Source organism: Tyto alba, unplaced genomic scaffold (assembly GCF_018691265.1).
Source record: "Tyto alba isolate M040663 unplaced genomic scaffold, T.alba_DEE_v4.0 Super-Scaffold_42, whole genome shotgun sequence".
In the NCBI taxonomy this organism is placed as follows: domain Eukaryota; kingdom Metazoa; phylum Chordata; class Aves; order Strigiformes; family Tytonidae; genus Tyto; species Tyto alba.
Window position 1 is genome coordinate 6633564 of NW_024881318.1, and position 16171 is coordinate 6649734.

General features: G+C 45.6%; 1 protein-coding gene across 3 annotated transcripts in view; it reads left to right on the forward strand.

The window, feature by feature from the left end:
* The first annotated feature begins 15875 nt into the window (after window positions 1-15875).
* Window positions 15876-16171, forward strand: part of SMAD2 (SMAD family member 2) — a 51815-nt gene continuing 51519 nt past the window's right edge. Inside the window, exon 1 of one of the 3 annotated variants that reach the window (XM_042804572.1) lies at window positions 15876-15940. The gene's annotated coding sequence lies outside the window, so the exon portion shown is untranslated. Of the gene's footprint in view, window positions 16032-16171 lie in introns of all 3 variants that reach the window. The other 2 variants (XM_042804574.1, XM_042804573.1) reach the window with 2 other exon arrangements.

The following is a 16171-nucleotide window of genomic DNA, read 5'->3' on the forward strand; positions in this document are numbered from 1 at the left end:
CACCATGTTCCAGTGTTTAAAGGGTGGCTACAAAGAAGATGAAGACTCCCTTTTTACAAGGAGTCACATGGAAAAGAAGAGGGGGACTCCTGAGGAGATTCCAATTGGACAAAAGGGGAAAATTTTCGATAATGAGATAATCAGCCACTGGAATAATCTCTCCATGGAAGTGGTGGGTTCCCCTACATCATACAATTTTAAGATTCATGTGAACAGGGTGCTGGGCCATCTTGTCTAGACCGGACTTGTGCCAAGAAAAGTTGGACCAGATGATTCTTGAGGTCCCTTCCAACCTGGTATTCTATGATTCTATTTTTAACCCCCACTTACTTTAGTTTTCAAACCCAATAATTACCCCTTCTTGGCTATAAGAAGAGCCAAGACTGGGTTAAGTTGGTTAGAAAATGGTAGGTCACAACTTTTGGAGCCAGCTGGGAGATGAAGGAAAGTCTGGGCAGTGTTTGACATAACTGTCCTCCCATGGGCTCCAGGTTAGTGCTGGAGCTGGGCAGCAAGGTCTGCACCCTGCCTGCAGCTGGGGAGGGAACAGGTTGGAGGGCATGGGGAGGCATGGATCATCATGGGTAAAAGGGTGAAATTCTCTGTTTGCCTTGTCTCAGCAGAGTGTGGTTTACACAGAGGCTTCAGGCTAGCGGGAGGACAAGCGTGCCAGCTTACCACAGGGTTATTTTGGTGTAGGGGGAACATTCCCCAGCAGGCGTTGGCCATAGGAGGCATCACACCACAGGCACACCCCTTGAGTCACCACTCCTTGGGGTTATGATTTCTTTTTTTTCTTTTCCAAGCCTGGAATCATTACATTTACTCCATTCTGGTATATGCTGACTCAGGCTCATGTGCTCCTTAGCAAAGCTTAGACCTGTTCCTCCTCCATTACTGCCTCTGCCTGCTCAGACATGGAGTAGGTCCACAAAGGTTTACCCACATCCATCCAAGGCTCTTCAAGTTCACGGAGGGGACAAGGAGAGGGCTGAGACCATCTGTGCTGTAGCACTGAATGCGAGGCAGAGCTGCATCCCCCACCACCAATGGTCAACAAGGTGGCCACCTCATGCTGCAGGACATCTTGTCTGGTGGGCTGCAACAAAACCCAAAAGTTATTGCGGGCACTGAGTAAAAATCAGGAGTTACAGTTATGTAGTATGGCAAGAGGAACTTCATACTCACTCAAAGCCAAGTGCGTAATTTTGGTCCAGCCACTTTTGCAGTGCTTGGACTCAGGGCCAAAAAAAAATGGTCCAAGTCCAGCCAGGTCATATGAACTTTGGTTCCATCTTAAGATATGGCTCCCTTCCTGATGACTTCAGAACGTAGTCTGAGTTTTCACACATGCATAAGCAAGCTTGGTCTTGTGTTTAACGGCTAGCACAGCACCTCCTAGCTTTTATTGTGTTGTATTGGTCTCCAGCTGGATTTCTCATGTGCTGCCTCACTAGAAATGCTTTAACAGTATGTCTGGCCTGCGTTAGAACAGACTTTGGGGTTTCCATCAGAAAGGGGGCTGCCTACAGCCTCTACCACAACCCATCCATGTCCATCTGCTTCAATACTTAGTGCCCACTGGGAACTCTCTGAAGTAGCCAAGGCGGTAAATTCACAGACGGAGGTCTAGTAAGGCTTCAGTTGGAGTTACGTTAGCACCAGGCTGCACAATGGGGTTTTTTCAACACTGAAAACTAAAAATAGAGACCATGTTTGGTTTTGATCAACCAAGAGAACAGATATTTAAAATGCAATAGTGTCCTGGTTCGTGCTGGAATAGAGTCAATGTTTCTTTTTGGTAGCTACAATAATGCTGTGTTTTGGATTCAGTAAGGAGTTTGGCATGAGAAGAATGCTGATAGCACACTGAGATTTCAAGGACTCTCCAACTCCCCATGTCCTGCCTGTGCACAGGTGCACAAGGAGCTGGGAGGGAGCACAGCTGGAGCACCGGACCTGGACTGGCAAGTGAAATATTCCATATCATGTAACATCATGCTCACTATATAGAGGAGGGGTGATCGGGAAGGGGCTCGCTCTCTCACTTCCAGGATTATAATTGCAGGATCTTGGTATTTTGGGATTGCTAGCCAGGAACGGGCTGGTCAGCGGGTGGTGAGCAATTGCATTGTGCATTGCCCGTTTATACTTTCTATCATTGTCACCATTTTATTTTATTACCGTTATTAAACTGTTTCTATCTCAACCTGTGAGTCTCCTTTTGCCCCTCCAATTCCCTCCCCCCCATTCCCAGGCTGGAGAGGGTGGGAGAGCGGCTGTGTGGTGTTTGGCTGCCAACCAGGCTCAAACCACAACAAATAGTTGAAATCACTGCAATTTAAAGTAATGCTCCAATGAAAGGTAATGGAAGATAAACTTATTCTGAATGATACAAAGGAAAAATTGGAGTAATTACTTAGATAAGCTATAATTTCTTTCACTGTTATTAGGTGGATTTAGATTACTTGCTCACTCGCGATTAGAGATTTGAAGTACACAGCTGAAATCCTCTTTCTAATCCAGAATTGCTAAATCCTTGGATACGTCTCCATTATCATGCTTTGATTTGCATCTGTGTTCAGGACATAACTTCAGCTCTCTGCCAAATATTTGTTCCTTTCTTCTCCCATAAACATAGTCCCCTATTTTCCTGAGAGCAAACACTGTAGACAAACTAACAGAACCAACTCCTCCAGGCTCCCCAAGGCTCCTAACACTTCATACCTCAGCAGGGTGCTGTAACTACAAACGTCAAAGCAAATGGTAATTAATTTTATTGAAACAAAAGATGCCAACAACATGAAATCACTTGAAAAAGTGATTTTTTTTTTTTTTTTTTTTTTTTTAACTTTAACAAATGTGTACACAGACTTGACAAACCTTGGTTGGATTGCTGCTACCAGAAATGAAATCTAATCCCTGTGCCCTACTGCTTGGTCCCTCTGGCCCTGCCTGGCCAAAAGCTGTAGTTGATTGTGCGTACATGGCAAAGGAAAGAGGAAGCAGAAGGACTTGATGCTCCAAGAAATAGGAGCTAAGCCTCAGCTGGTCAACTAGGGTGGCACTGATGGTGTTGACAGTTTGGTACGGAAGGACTTGGTCCTTCATTTTTTGGAAGAGGTTTTCTAGACACTGTTCCTACTGGGTCTCCTATTAACCTGTTTCCCTTGGAGGAATAGGTACTTGGGGAACTCCATGAGGCCTGTCTGTCCTTGCTGTCGTTAGGGGAAGAGGTGAATTATCTCTGGCTGCTTGTGTGAAATGAATGCTAGATAAGATGGAGTAGCTGGTGATTTCAGTTTGCACAGTCTAGCAGAAAAGCATCATGTCCCTCTGATTCTGCTCACTGATGTTCAACCCATGGACAACTTTGGGACGGCAAGATGCCACTTCATGTTCGTTGCCACATCCTAGCAACTGAATCTCACATCAAGACAGGGAGCAAGGAGTTAATGAAGTCTTTCGCTCAGAGACCAGCTGTGAGGGACAGTCTTTAGGCAGCTCTTGAACTGCAGCACTCATTAACCTGCCCGTTAGTGTTGCTGGAAAAGGCATCCATATTTTCTTATGTGAAGTAAAATAAAACCAAGAATAGTATGGGGGAAAAAACCCCACATTTCAGCTGCAAAAAAACCCAGTCTGATGGAGCTTTACCTCCAGTCCTTTTGGGTTTTCATACGTTTAAATGGTCAGGGCGCAAAGGGAGTGGCTGGGTGCTGCCTGGAGTCATAAACACAGTGGTTAATGTTTCAGTTCTCAGTCACGTCTGGTTTCTAGCAGTTACCTGCTCTCACTCAACTGATTTTTAACTCACTTGGCATTTTCCATGCGTGCGAGATGTTTGATTAGATCCCTTATGCTGCGTATGTGGAAATAAAAGGCCAGCAAAGAACAGACAAGCAATTAGGCATTAGGTGAGGTATAATCCTCCCTAATCACATTTCTAAACCTGGTAGTTGGAGGTAGGATTAGAGTTATTAACATGCGGACACTAAAGCATATAATTTATTTAACAATTACTGGCTCTTTCTGAAGGGGGGTACACATAAGCTGCAACCACACATAGGCTCCTCCATCTCATACAGGATGAAGCTGCTGTCAGTGACAAAGCTAGTAGATACAGCTTGCTGTCCTCTGGCACAAAGGGCAGCAAAATAGGGGTTACCTTGGATATGAGCAGGAGCAAATCTGAAATCCCCTTGCAGGACACCTATGCAATCCTATAGGAGCATACCTGACATCTAGACATTAAGCTGTGTAAATAGAAACAAATAAAAAATCATAGGATGAAGAAAATTTAGCCAGTGTTTTTTAGTCTTCTCTTCCTGAACACACTGTAAGACAAATGTACAATAGTTTAAAAAGCTGGAACTTGGAGGATGAAGAGCAGGAGGCAAAGGCAACAACTGTCAAGTAGCAATGTTGTGCAAGAGTAGCAGGGAAGGGAATTCCAGAGCTCCTGGATCAACCCCTGTCCTGAGCTTGTCATACAGTTTTCCCAGCTCATCTGGGCACTAGGGTGTTACACCAGAGATTTACGTGACAGATAGACATCTCGGTAGTCAACAGATTTGTATTTTAATTCTTCAGTCTATCGTGCCGATGTACCTCTCTGCCTCTGGAGAACTGAGGTTTGATCTTCTGATTGTGCTGAGGATGTCTGGAACAACAAGGGTTTTTTTCCCAATTCGTTTAAAAAAAAAAAGCCCAAAACCATTAACCTCTGTGCCCCAGCCTGTTGACTGGTATGCATTAACATGCTGAAGGATAGTTCCAAGCTGCTCTAAGAAGGATGTCAGGTCCGCTCTGCAGCATAAGGACTGGATGCCAGAGCCTGGGGGCAGCTCAGTCTGGTCCCAGGACCATGCAGATGCAGGTGGGAAGTTTCAGGGAAAGCCCAACACACACAGCTCCTTTCTCCCTGCTCTTTGGTTGCCACAGTCCCTGGCAAAGGCTTGGCCCTGGGCCAGTTGCACTCTTCCAGACAAGTCTTGGGCATGGTTTGGGATTTAGGTCAGGCCTGGGACCATTTGCAACATTTTTCATGTGCCCGCCCTGTTTTGAAAGCCGAAAGTCTAGTACTCTGGGCGTTGCTCATTCCACACCAGTTGGCATCTCTGGCTGCGGCCACTTGGCGTGGTAGGTACACCATGCACTGCTCCATACCGGTATACCAGCTGTGCTCACGATGCTGCATGAAAGAGAAAAAGACACCGCTGTGGTCAAGTTTAGACCAGGTTCCCAGGTTAGACCCCACATGCTCTGCTGGGTGCCTGGGGTCAGGCTGATTGCAGATTTGAAGCACCCTGAGGTATCCGAAAATTAAGAGGCTCCCTTTATAGCCAGTGCACAATAACAGGAACTCCAGGGGGTTATTCATTCTACCCTAAAGCAAGATCTAAAACAGGCCAGATGAACTGTCCTCTAGACAGGCCTCTTTTCCTGATGATTGTAGAGTTTAGGGTGACTAACTTAGACTTTGACATCTAACGTCTAAGGTTTGGTGAAGTGCAGCCAATTGTCTGCAGGGACAAAGGGCTGGTGCTGGAGGTAGCCTCAAGGCATCTAATCTGTAAATCCCACAGATGCCTACTCCTGTGTATAGTGTAGAGCAAAACCAAGTCCCAAGTATTCCTTTCTGGCACTGTAAGTTCAACAGCATGGCCAGAAGATGTTGCCCCTGTTTCTCTGATCTCCCTTCTCTAGGTTTTGTTCTTGCCCCAGACAGTGGCCACGCGATGCAGCTCCTGGCTCAGAGCATGGAGATCTTGCAGGCAATGCATTTTATGAGCGACCTGACGGCCTTGCCAACGTTTCCAGCTGCGACTGTAATCGGGCCATGTCACAGATTTGAGTTATATCAGCTGCTGTTAAGTCATCATGCTCAAAAAAGAGTAAAAAGTCAGGAGAGGGGAATGGCAGGATCCCTTCATGGCAACAATCTTATCTGTATGGAACTGTAAATGTTGTTGGCACGATTCTCTTGCTCGTCTCCAGTCCTCCTCCTTTTGCTGAGAAGCAACCTAAGAAGAGAAATCGATGATTTGTTTCAAAATGGTTGCTTTTTCCAAGCCACTAGCCTTCATTTTTAAACTTATGGCAAGTGTAAAATGTCATGGCTTTTCTTCTAGCTTTATCTAGCAGCAGGAGACAATTATCTACTGACACTACCAGTTAAATAAGTGCAAACTGCCTCTAACTGCAGCATGGCATGTGCCTGGGGAATTTATGTAAGCCTGAACTGATATCGGGGATGGACTCTGGGAAAAAACCTAGAACATCTTAAAGAGATGGAGCTGATTAATCAAATCATGTCTTCATCTGAAAATGTTGTACCTGCCACTGACACAAATAACCTCTGAGGCGATGACTGAAATTGGATTCACAGGAAAAATATTCTCCCCTGTCATTTTGTTAACTTTGTGCATTTGACAGCACATCACTGCGTCTAGACAGTTTCACAGGTAGGCTGACAATCAGCTGTCTGGCACTGACACGTGGTAGTTGAGATGCTACATATGCTTTTCCTCCAGATCAACTACAGAAGTAACAGGAACATCACCTGAAGGATCACAAGATAGCAGCCAAGAATGGCTACTCAGAAAGAAGCCCAAGTATACTGGCTGTCATTTCTCGGAGCCTTACCAGGAGAGGGCAATTATGGAGCATCATAGCTGCCAGTGCCCATCAGCAGAGTCACTGGGGTTTGTCCTGGGCACTTTTCTTGGGCAGGATGACTCCTGGACTCAAAACCCGCTCAAGGCACGTCCCCGCTGTGTTTCTTAAGAGTGGACAGAGTTCAGACTGACATTCCCTGACTCCTTCCTCCCCAGACGGTGTAGTCACCTCTAACGCCAAGTTTGGTGGGTTGCAAAATCCACCCGGGACCTGGGCAAGCAGCCAGCCCCAAACTCTGTGTTGCTCTGGTTACAGCACTTGCAAGCCCTGAGCTACTGAGTTCAGTCAAAAGGTTCCCAGTTCTGATTAAGTTATAGACACACGCTGGACAGGGCTTTCCAGATGATTCTTCTGTTGCCTTTAACTTCAGCAGGGCTTTCTTCTCACTGGTGGGCCAGAGGCAAGCTGAGTTTCATACACAAAATTTAACAGTAATAACTGCACCCAATTCAGGGTCCTCCAAGGCTTTGCATTATGATAAAGTCACTCATCAGCACCACTGGGAGCTTCACAGGGTCAAAATTGTCAGTCTCTGACCTGCAAAGCACAAACTTCTATGTTAACTTAGGAGAAGCCTATGGTTACCCTCAACAGAGTTATGGTCAAAATTGCACACAGAGGTAGGCTGTGTCCCTGAGTCCAAAAATAACTGCCAAAACTTGCCTTAAATCCTTACCACCAGATTTATCTTTTAACTTTGCGCAAGATACTTGCATTCATTCTGCAAAGGAAGACACAACGTCCTTGGAACATCTCTAATATCACGTCTTGCCAGTGCTTGAGGTGCAGACGTTTTGTTTTTTCTTTAATCTTCAAACCAGTGGATGGGAAATAAGCCATTGCTTTTGAGGGATGTTACTATTTGTCTTCAGTGGCTGTAGGTTACAAATTGCTGCAGATTACTTGTTTGTATAGACTTGGAAAGCACTTTATCTTGGAATGAACATATAAACTACTATTTTTGGACATTAGCCTCTTTCATCTGTTTCTTGCTCTTTGCAGACTGCTGCTTCCATTTCAGTTGCTGCTTCTATTTATTTGTACATGGCATGCATCTTCCATGTTTTTTAAAACTATCGTATTTTCATAGCTCTTGCTTGCTCTGTTCCTTGCTGTGACACGTATCAACAGGCTGATTAAGTTCTGAATCTGACTTTTGCAGCCCATGTGCTCTGCTTTCCTTATCTCTGGTGTTTAAAACTCTATGATCTCTAGTATGTTTGCCTGCAGTCGTGTCAAACTCGCATGAAGAAGCTAACTCAGCTAGACTGCGGTTTCAGGTTTTGTTTGGCCACATCTATCTGAAGATATACCTCTCTATTTCCATTTTCACTAGCAATACTACTCTAAAGCATTTAAGATCTTATTATTGTCTGACCTTTCTTCACCTGTAAACGCTGAGGTCTGAAAAATCAGAAGCTGACCTTGCCTATGGCTGTAAGCTTGGAGTCACTTCCTACTGCCCTGTTTCATAAATATTGACAAATTACTTTTACAGAGTAATCTGCATAGTGCAGTAAATTCCCATCTCGAGGTATCAAGACTGCACATCTCACCTTCAAGAGCAGTGACTGCATTTTGGAAGGCAGTGACTTTAAAAAGGATTTACGGGTCACTATTGAAAACACTGTGAACATATATTCCTGGATTTAGATAGTAGAGGAAATGGGGCCTTTGAATCCATAAGCAGAAGACAACTGAATAGGGGTAGAGAAGTGTTACAACACTGTAAATATATTAAAGGATTGTTCATGGTTTCATTGTCCATACTTCAGATAGGAAGCTGCAGAGGTAAAGGGGATTTAGGAGAAGTGCTGAAACACTCATCCTCCTTGCAGTGAAAGCCCAAACAACCTCAGTATAGTTTGTTAATTAAGAAAAACACTGAGGTGCAACTCATTCCCAGTCTCCAAATACTTACATGCAATAAAGATTTCTATGGAAAGGCATCAGTCTAGCAAAACAAAACCAACAAAAAGATATAATGAGATCAAATAGCATGAAGTTGAAGCTAAACAGATCCCCTTACAGATAAAAAAGAAAGGGTCTAATTTTTACCACACCAGCTTCCCAGGCAGTTGGTGGATCCCTCCCACTACAGGTTTGTAATTGGGGTCAAGCTGCCTTTTCCATGGCTGATATGCAATAGCTCAGAGCTGCAGAGATTATGGGATTGAAAAAGGATTCTGGAGGGGAGAAATTATTTGGTCTTTAAAATTAATAACATTTCAAAGGTGCTTGTAACGGTCCATCTTAGTCATAAATTTGAAGAGTCTGGTAAAATGTTGATTTTTAACCTCTCAGTGCCTTAAATCCTGCAGCCAGAATATGGCATCAGGAAAATATCCTCCCACATACTGGTGAGAAGCTGGTCTGTATTGCCAGAAAGGCACTTCCTGAGTACAACAGGGCAAAACTTACTTTTGCAGAGAGCAGATTTTGCCGTGCTGAGAAAGGACACATGCCCAGCACCAGCTTCTTGCACCCCCCTTGATCCTAAACTGAGGGAGGACAAAACCAGCTGAGTCTTATACCTAAGAGTGAGGCAGGTCTAACTCTGCGAGTTCTCCCCAGCATCCTCTGTAAATATGATGGCTGTCACAGTGTCACACCAGGGCTGTCCAGAGCAAGCTCCTTCTGTCACCCCAGTCCAAGAAATCAGCCTGCCTCCCTGGTAATGCGGAGTGCCAGGGATGGAGGCTCTCACACAGACTTCCCTGTGGATTACACAGAAAAAGCTATCAGTTGGCTTCAAGCGTTGTTAGAAGGATAGAGATTCTTTGCATCAGTTATTCATCATGATAAATGCCAAGAGCTGAAATAAACAACATGACAGTTTTGTAATGATGAAGTCCCAGTATATTTTTAAGGCCTATTTTTTTATTATGGCAACATTTTTATTTGGCAATAGCTTCACCTGCATAACAGTAATATATGTTTTATATTTCTAAATAAAACTAAGCAGGAAAGGATATTTCAGGTTCTTTGCATTCTTGCTTGATCTATTCTGTCCATCAGAATAACAGTAACTTTTAAAACGATATTGTCATAAATCATTAGTTTCTGAAAGCACAAAGAGAATGCTTAAAATCTATCACTAAAGCTTTGTAAGACCAATAATAACATAAAGAAAAATTTTACCTCAAAGGATTCTAAACACTTCTTCAGCTAATATAGACAATGTATACAGAGATCACTTCCAACTCGGCTACCGATCTTGCACAGATGGTGTAGAAAACTGGGGTAAATCTCATTGAGACTAATCTATACAAACATATGCTTAATTAGCATAGTGCATCTTACACAGTGTAAAACAGAAACAGACTGTATTGCAATAACTGATCACAGCATAAATTGGTTTATTTTGATCCTTCCTAGGCAGGCACAAACTATTTTTTTTATTTTATTTTGCAGATTTCACTGTAATGAATTAATTTCAGCTTGCTGGAAAAAGCAAACAGAAAAAGGAAATAAGGATGACAGAAAAATTAATCATACCAAGGTTTGCATTTATACCAAATTTTGTTCCTATGACTGATCCCACTGCCTTCAGCTGGTTTATTCACTGCATAGATTCAAACATTTATACAAATCCTTGCTGGACCAGGGCCTACCATTAATTTAGAAACAAAGCTATTGTCCCCCAGGCCTACTCACAAATTACACTTGTTTATTTAAGTCAATAAGGACAAACTTGTGTAAATCTCTTTGTAAACAAGGCTATTCCACTTTAATGATGGCTTATTTGGGGTTAGCATAAATGTGTTTCTAATCAACTTCAACTAATCCAAAATAAAGGATGTAGGCAGACGAATGGTGCAGTATTCAGAGTAATAAGAAAGGGCAGAGGGATAACCCAAGAAAAAACAGAAATGCTGACAACACGAAATGTTTCTGATCTATAAAAATCAGGAAAACCGAGGAAAGTAAACCCAGTTTCAGTGACTACTGCTGACTGGGAGTGGACATCCCCTACCTAGCAGGTGAGTGGGGGGCGTATGTCCAATCGGGTCCTCAGGGAGCCCACCTGGGGAGCCCCTGCCCCTCTTTATCTCAGGAGGGAGCAGCAAAGCGCTGCTGGACCCAAGGGAGGTCCTGCAAAACCGTCTCCGAGGCTCTGCAGCCTGCTTAACTGCAACCACTGCTACCAGCCCAGTGTGATTAAAAAGTGTTTTGAGTTCAGGCAGAGTGATTACTGTTTCTTGGTGGTGCCTGACCCCACCTGAAGTTAGGAGTAAAATCAAGGCTTTGAAGCCAGGAGACCAGGATGAAATTGAGTTCACTGAGCTTACGTATAACATCTACGACTGCATCTGAGTAATGGATGGATCTGGGCCTTCGGGATTTTCCTGTAGCAAGATCTTGCTGCCCAATTGCACAAAAGCTCCTGATCCATTTCAGCACAAAGTCAAGCAATTTAAAGCAGCAAAAGAATTAAAAATTCAAGTGTTTGTCTGACTATGCCAAAGTTGTCTCTCTCGACTCAGTCTGGTTTTGGTTACTCAGGGCAACTGCGTTTATGTGCAAATAGGCACTAGGAATTAAGATAAGGTAGTTAAATCATTTACTCATCAGAATTATACAGTGTAAATGAGGAATGTGAGCAGATACATAGATCTTCTCATTGTGCTGTGAATTTCTTACAGGAGGTGTCACTTCTAAGGATTACTGTCTAACTCCATTCCATCTGATAAATGTAACGTACTTTGTCACAAACACCAACCAGTCTGTACTGTGATGGGTCAGAAAGGCATATCTTTGCTTTTAGCTCATCATTTTGAATACTGATTATTTCTTAAGTCCACTTTGACAAGGGTACAGGACAGACACAGCAGGCTTACATCAAGGGCTGTCAAATTTTTTTTGCACTGTGGGACTGTTTCCTTTTTTTTTTTTGCTTTGGTTTGCTTTGAAATCTCCTAACAGTCTGAAACAACAGTGATTTATGTAATATTGGAAACATACTTCTGCATTTCAGAAGAGGTAGTGAACAGATTTGAGTTTCAACATTTCAGAGAACTTTCATTACTGTAAAGATAAATAGAAGAGAGAAACGTGAAATGCCTTTTTATGTATTTTGCTGTTACTCCCAGCCTCGTCACAGCGCTTTTTAAAATCTGAGGAGTACTTGGCCTTTACTATATGCCAGTATGACTGAGTAGAAGTTCCTATTCATTTGGAGATTTTTATACCTCATGTGATGGCTTTCTTTTCATTTATGATGTTAGGGCTCTTCTCTAGTCACTTTAATGTAATACCTGTTTGGACAGTATGCCAGCAATTAGTCATCTTGAAAATCAACCGACATGCTCCTCATTATGTGATGGGAAGAGCATAATGTGGTTTCCTTCTTAACCTTCTCTGTGCTGCCACAAGAAGTGCTACAGTATGAAGCTGCTTACAAACATCATGTGCTATGAGGAGAAGTGGTTTAAGCCCGTATTTAACCCTTGGAAGCTGAGGGAGACACAGTCTCGATCCTAGAGGAGATTTTTCATGATGTTACCTACACGGGGGCAGGCTTTTGCAAGTGTGGAAAGGCTGGTTTCACGCCATTTGGCCATGAAGTAATGAGGCATAAAAGGGAATCTGTCCCTTTCAGAGTTTCCAGACCCCGCTTCTCTGCGTGCCATTCTCTCCTTCATAATCTTTTGCAGATTTGTGGAAGATGAAAGCAACCTTCACGTAAGTTTAGAGCGAAAATAACATGCTGGAATGGCACTTCTAGTAAGCAGGGACGCAGCACTGCAGTTGCTGATGTAAGAGACAAAGCCTTTATTGAAGTATATGCTAGTGCTTCAACAGAATGAGCTAAGAAATCTGGGAGCATTTAGCAGTGGTCCCCCATGGATTTATGGTCACTTTTGTCATACATTATTTCCTGTCTTGAACATGCTGGCTGATCTTTTTGTATCACAACTCAAAGCTCTTCCTTTCTTTTTCAGCTTAACAGATCATTTTGACATATTGGCAATAATCACCTCAACACTAAAACTATCTGGTCTGCCTCCAAGCCCTGCCTTCCTGGCATTGCACTTCACACTTCTCTCCACCTTCACACAGCAATATCTGATAGTGTCGGCTCATCTAGAAATCCTAGGTGTCTTTGAACTTATCTGATATTGGTGCTGTGTTTCTTTTACCTCTTAGAGGATTTGGTCACAGCCTTTGGGAAGTCAACATGTATTCACTATAGCATAGTGAAGCCAGCGATCGTTTCACCATGTTTTCTTTAGATCTTAGATTATTTCCCTTGTTCTTTCTAGCAGACAGGTGACTGTGAAATACCACCGTGCTGTCTCTCTATGCAAGAACGCTGTTTGTGAGGATACTGATCCCTCTGACACGTTAGCATACCTTGCAAGAGATGCTGACGCTCTCCCACAGCAGGTTCAAACCCAAGTGGGACTGCCACCCATCTGTGCCTAACTGCTAATGTCCAAAATGCGCTGAGCTACAGAGTTTAGTTAATAGGAACAAGCAATATCCAGCTTTAGCATCAGGGATTGAGTTTTGCTGTTCGCTTTTACCAAACCAAGTACTATTTCTGCAGTTGCAGGTGTGGGGCTGGGAGCCCTTTCCAGAGCAGTGTTGAAGTTGCAGATGCACATCTTGCCTGGCTTCTCCACGGCAACCATGCTTCTCGGATAACTTCTGGGATCTGTGATTTGCAGCCCTGATGCCTCCTTCTTCCATTTGCTTTATTTCTCCTGCTGCTTGTAATTTGCTTTCCTGAAGAAAGGAGGTTTATGCAGATGTTTGGGGGTGTTTTTTTTTGTTTGTTTGTTGTTTTTGTTTGTTTTGTTTTGTTTTTTTTGTCAGAGTCCCCCAGTATAAGCTTCTCAACCTTCTGACATACGTCAACCAAACCTAACAGAGGTGCAGAGCTTTTGGAAATACAAAATCTGTCAAGTTTAATGGCAAACAGTAGCTGTATTAAAAAAAACCTTCTTAGTGCTCTGCCTGGGAAAAAGGCAGAGAAAGCTCAGCCCTTATCAGCACTGTTTGGCTTCCTCAGCAGTAGAGAAACAGTGAGCAGTTGGCCAGCCAGCGCATGTGTAGCCTTGGGCCAGCCATAACATGTGCCACTCTGTGCCCAGACGGCAAGCTGATAAAAGTAGATTGGGGACATAGAAGGAAGCTTTGAATATATCAGAAGTCAGCCTCAGTGAAATAAGAGCAGAGAGGGCTGTGGATTTATTGCAGCGAGGAGGTGAATGGAATGTCTGACACAAATCCATAGAAAAACTGAGCTTAATTAACCTGCTGTTCATAGAAAAAAATTCTCACTGAATCCATTGAAACCTCCACAAAGCAAGTGCTGTGCTGGCTGAATAGCCTGTATCTGTTTCCAGGTACAGCATGCCTGGAACACCTCCTTATCTTTCAGAAACATGATGGTAATCTGTTAGCAGCTCTGCATTGTCTGCAGAGGGTATCTTCTCCATTTTACTTTTGTGTTTATCTCATGACCAGCTTGAATCTCAAACTGATGGAACAAGGGGAGTAAATACAACAGAAAACTTGTAAACTACTTGTCTGTTTCAAGCTGGGAAAATCCAAGCACAGACGAGGCAAGAGGGAGACTTCTGTGAGTACACATCTATCATTCTGTCAGAAGGGCTAAATGATGGGAGAGTTGCCTCACCTGGCTCTTGAGAACACCAAGCCAGTGGAGATGGGATACATGCCCAAGATGCTGAATCATAACACCTACGTCACCCAGTGCAGAAACCATTTCAGCCTGGAAGAGGATCATGTCTCTGGAAAGCAGTTAACGCTGGTGAGATGTGACTTCAGGTATAAAGGAAGTAGCTTGCAGTTGAGATGTATGGACGGAGGAATAAAGAAAAGTATCTAATTGTGGAAGTGGAAAACCAGAGCACCTCCAGCAGACTTACAGCAAAGCTGGAACATATCTTTTCACCCAAAGCAACCTCATTAAACTCCCATCTTGTGGCTTCCCACTCATGCTTTGGGGAACCTACTGGGCATCACCCCAAGGACCTCTGCAGAGCAAGTAGCGATGGGTTTTGCATGCTGATGGGTCCCCAGCCGCACAGTTGCAGTCAACAGGCTCTGATTTACTTGTGGTGAACCTGGGCATTTACTTAGGTGCAGGAATTTGATTGTATTGCATCATAACCACATTGCAGGTGGTTAAAGCTCTTAAGAGCCCACCGAAGGCAGGCACTAAAAAAAAACAAAACAAAACAAAACAAAACAACAACAAACCAATGCAAGGGGAAAATAGCTCTCTTGAGAGGCACTGAAGGTGGGGGAAGCAGCCCTGCGCCTGGTGCAGGGGGAGGGTGGGCAGCCTTTACCTCAACGTCACACCGCGGGGACCCTCAGGATGGCAGCAGGGCCCGCCCTCGCCGTGGGGGCTGTTAAACCATCACAGGAGAATGAAGCCGTGGGCGGGTTAAACCTGTTTTGGGATGAGATCAGGGAAACGGGGGGTTGGTGAGGGTCCGGGGAGCAGCGACACGCCACCTCCACTATGTGGGGACGGAGCTGCGTCCTGGCCCCCTGAGGGGCCACCATGGCGCCCGCCCTGCACCGGCCCCCTGAGGCGAGAGGCTTTGCCCTCCCTCGTGCAAGGAGCATTTAAACTCCGCTTTAGTGCCGGCTGTATTGCCCGCTCGAAGGCAGGAGGTGTCCCCGGGCCGGACCCCCCGCCGTCCCTGAGGTAATTTCTGGCGGGAAAGCACGCACTACTTTTTCTCAGCTCCCACCCGCCCGCGGAGCGGAAGGGGACAGGCACCGCACCGCCACCGCCGCCCGATCCCGCCGCCAGTGCGGCTGCGCGCCTGCGGGCCACCCAAACCGCCGCTCCGCTTCTCCATTGCCGATCAACCGCCCCCAGCAGGCGCGCGGGGAGACGAGTGACAAGCCAGCGCGCCCAATGAGCGCCGCCGCCCCGCCCCCGCCGCGCGGGGCACGCAGCACCGCCCACCCTCCTCGCGTTTTTTTCTTTTTTTTTTTTTTTTTTTTTTGACCCGCCCGCCGCCGGGACTCGATTAGCGGCTCAATTCGCCAATCGGCGTCTCGTCTTGGGGCCGGGGTCGCCCGCTTGCCCAATCCCCGCCAGCTGCTCCCGAAGTGACGGGCGGCGCAGCCAGTGACCCACCCGCTCGCCCAGCGCCCCGTGGGGCGGGGCGCGGCGGCAGCCAATGGACGCGGGGCGGGGGGGCGGGCGCGCACGGGAAGGCACCGCTGAGGGAGGAGGGCGGCCGCGCAGCTCGCCGAGGAAGAGGTTGGTCCCGGGGCGGTTTCGGCGGGCCGCGCTGCGGGAGGGGGGCACGGCGGGCGGCCGCTCCTCCGGGAAGAGGTGCCCCGCCGGCTGCGTAAGGGCTGCGGAGGGAACGGGCTTGGCCCCAGCGGCGGGAGGAGGGGGGGGGGTCGGTTGGCGGAGGGTGGGGGGGCGCCTCCCCACGCCCTCCTCCCGCTTTGTTGTGGTGGGACGCGGCCGCGGTGGGCCCCGGGG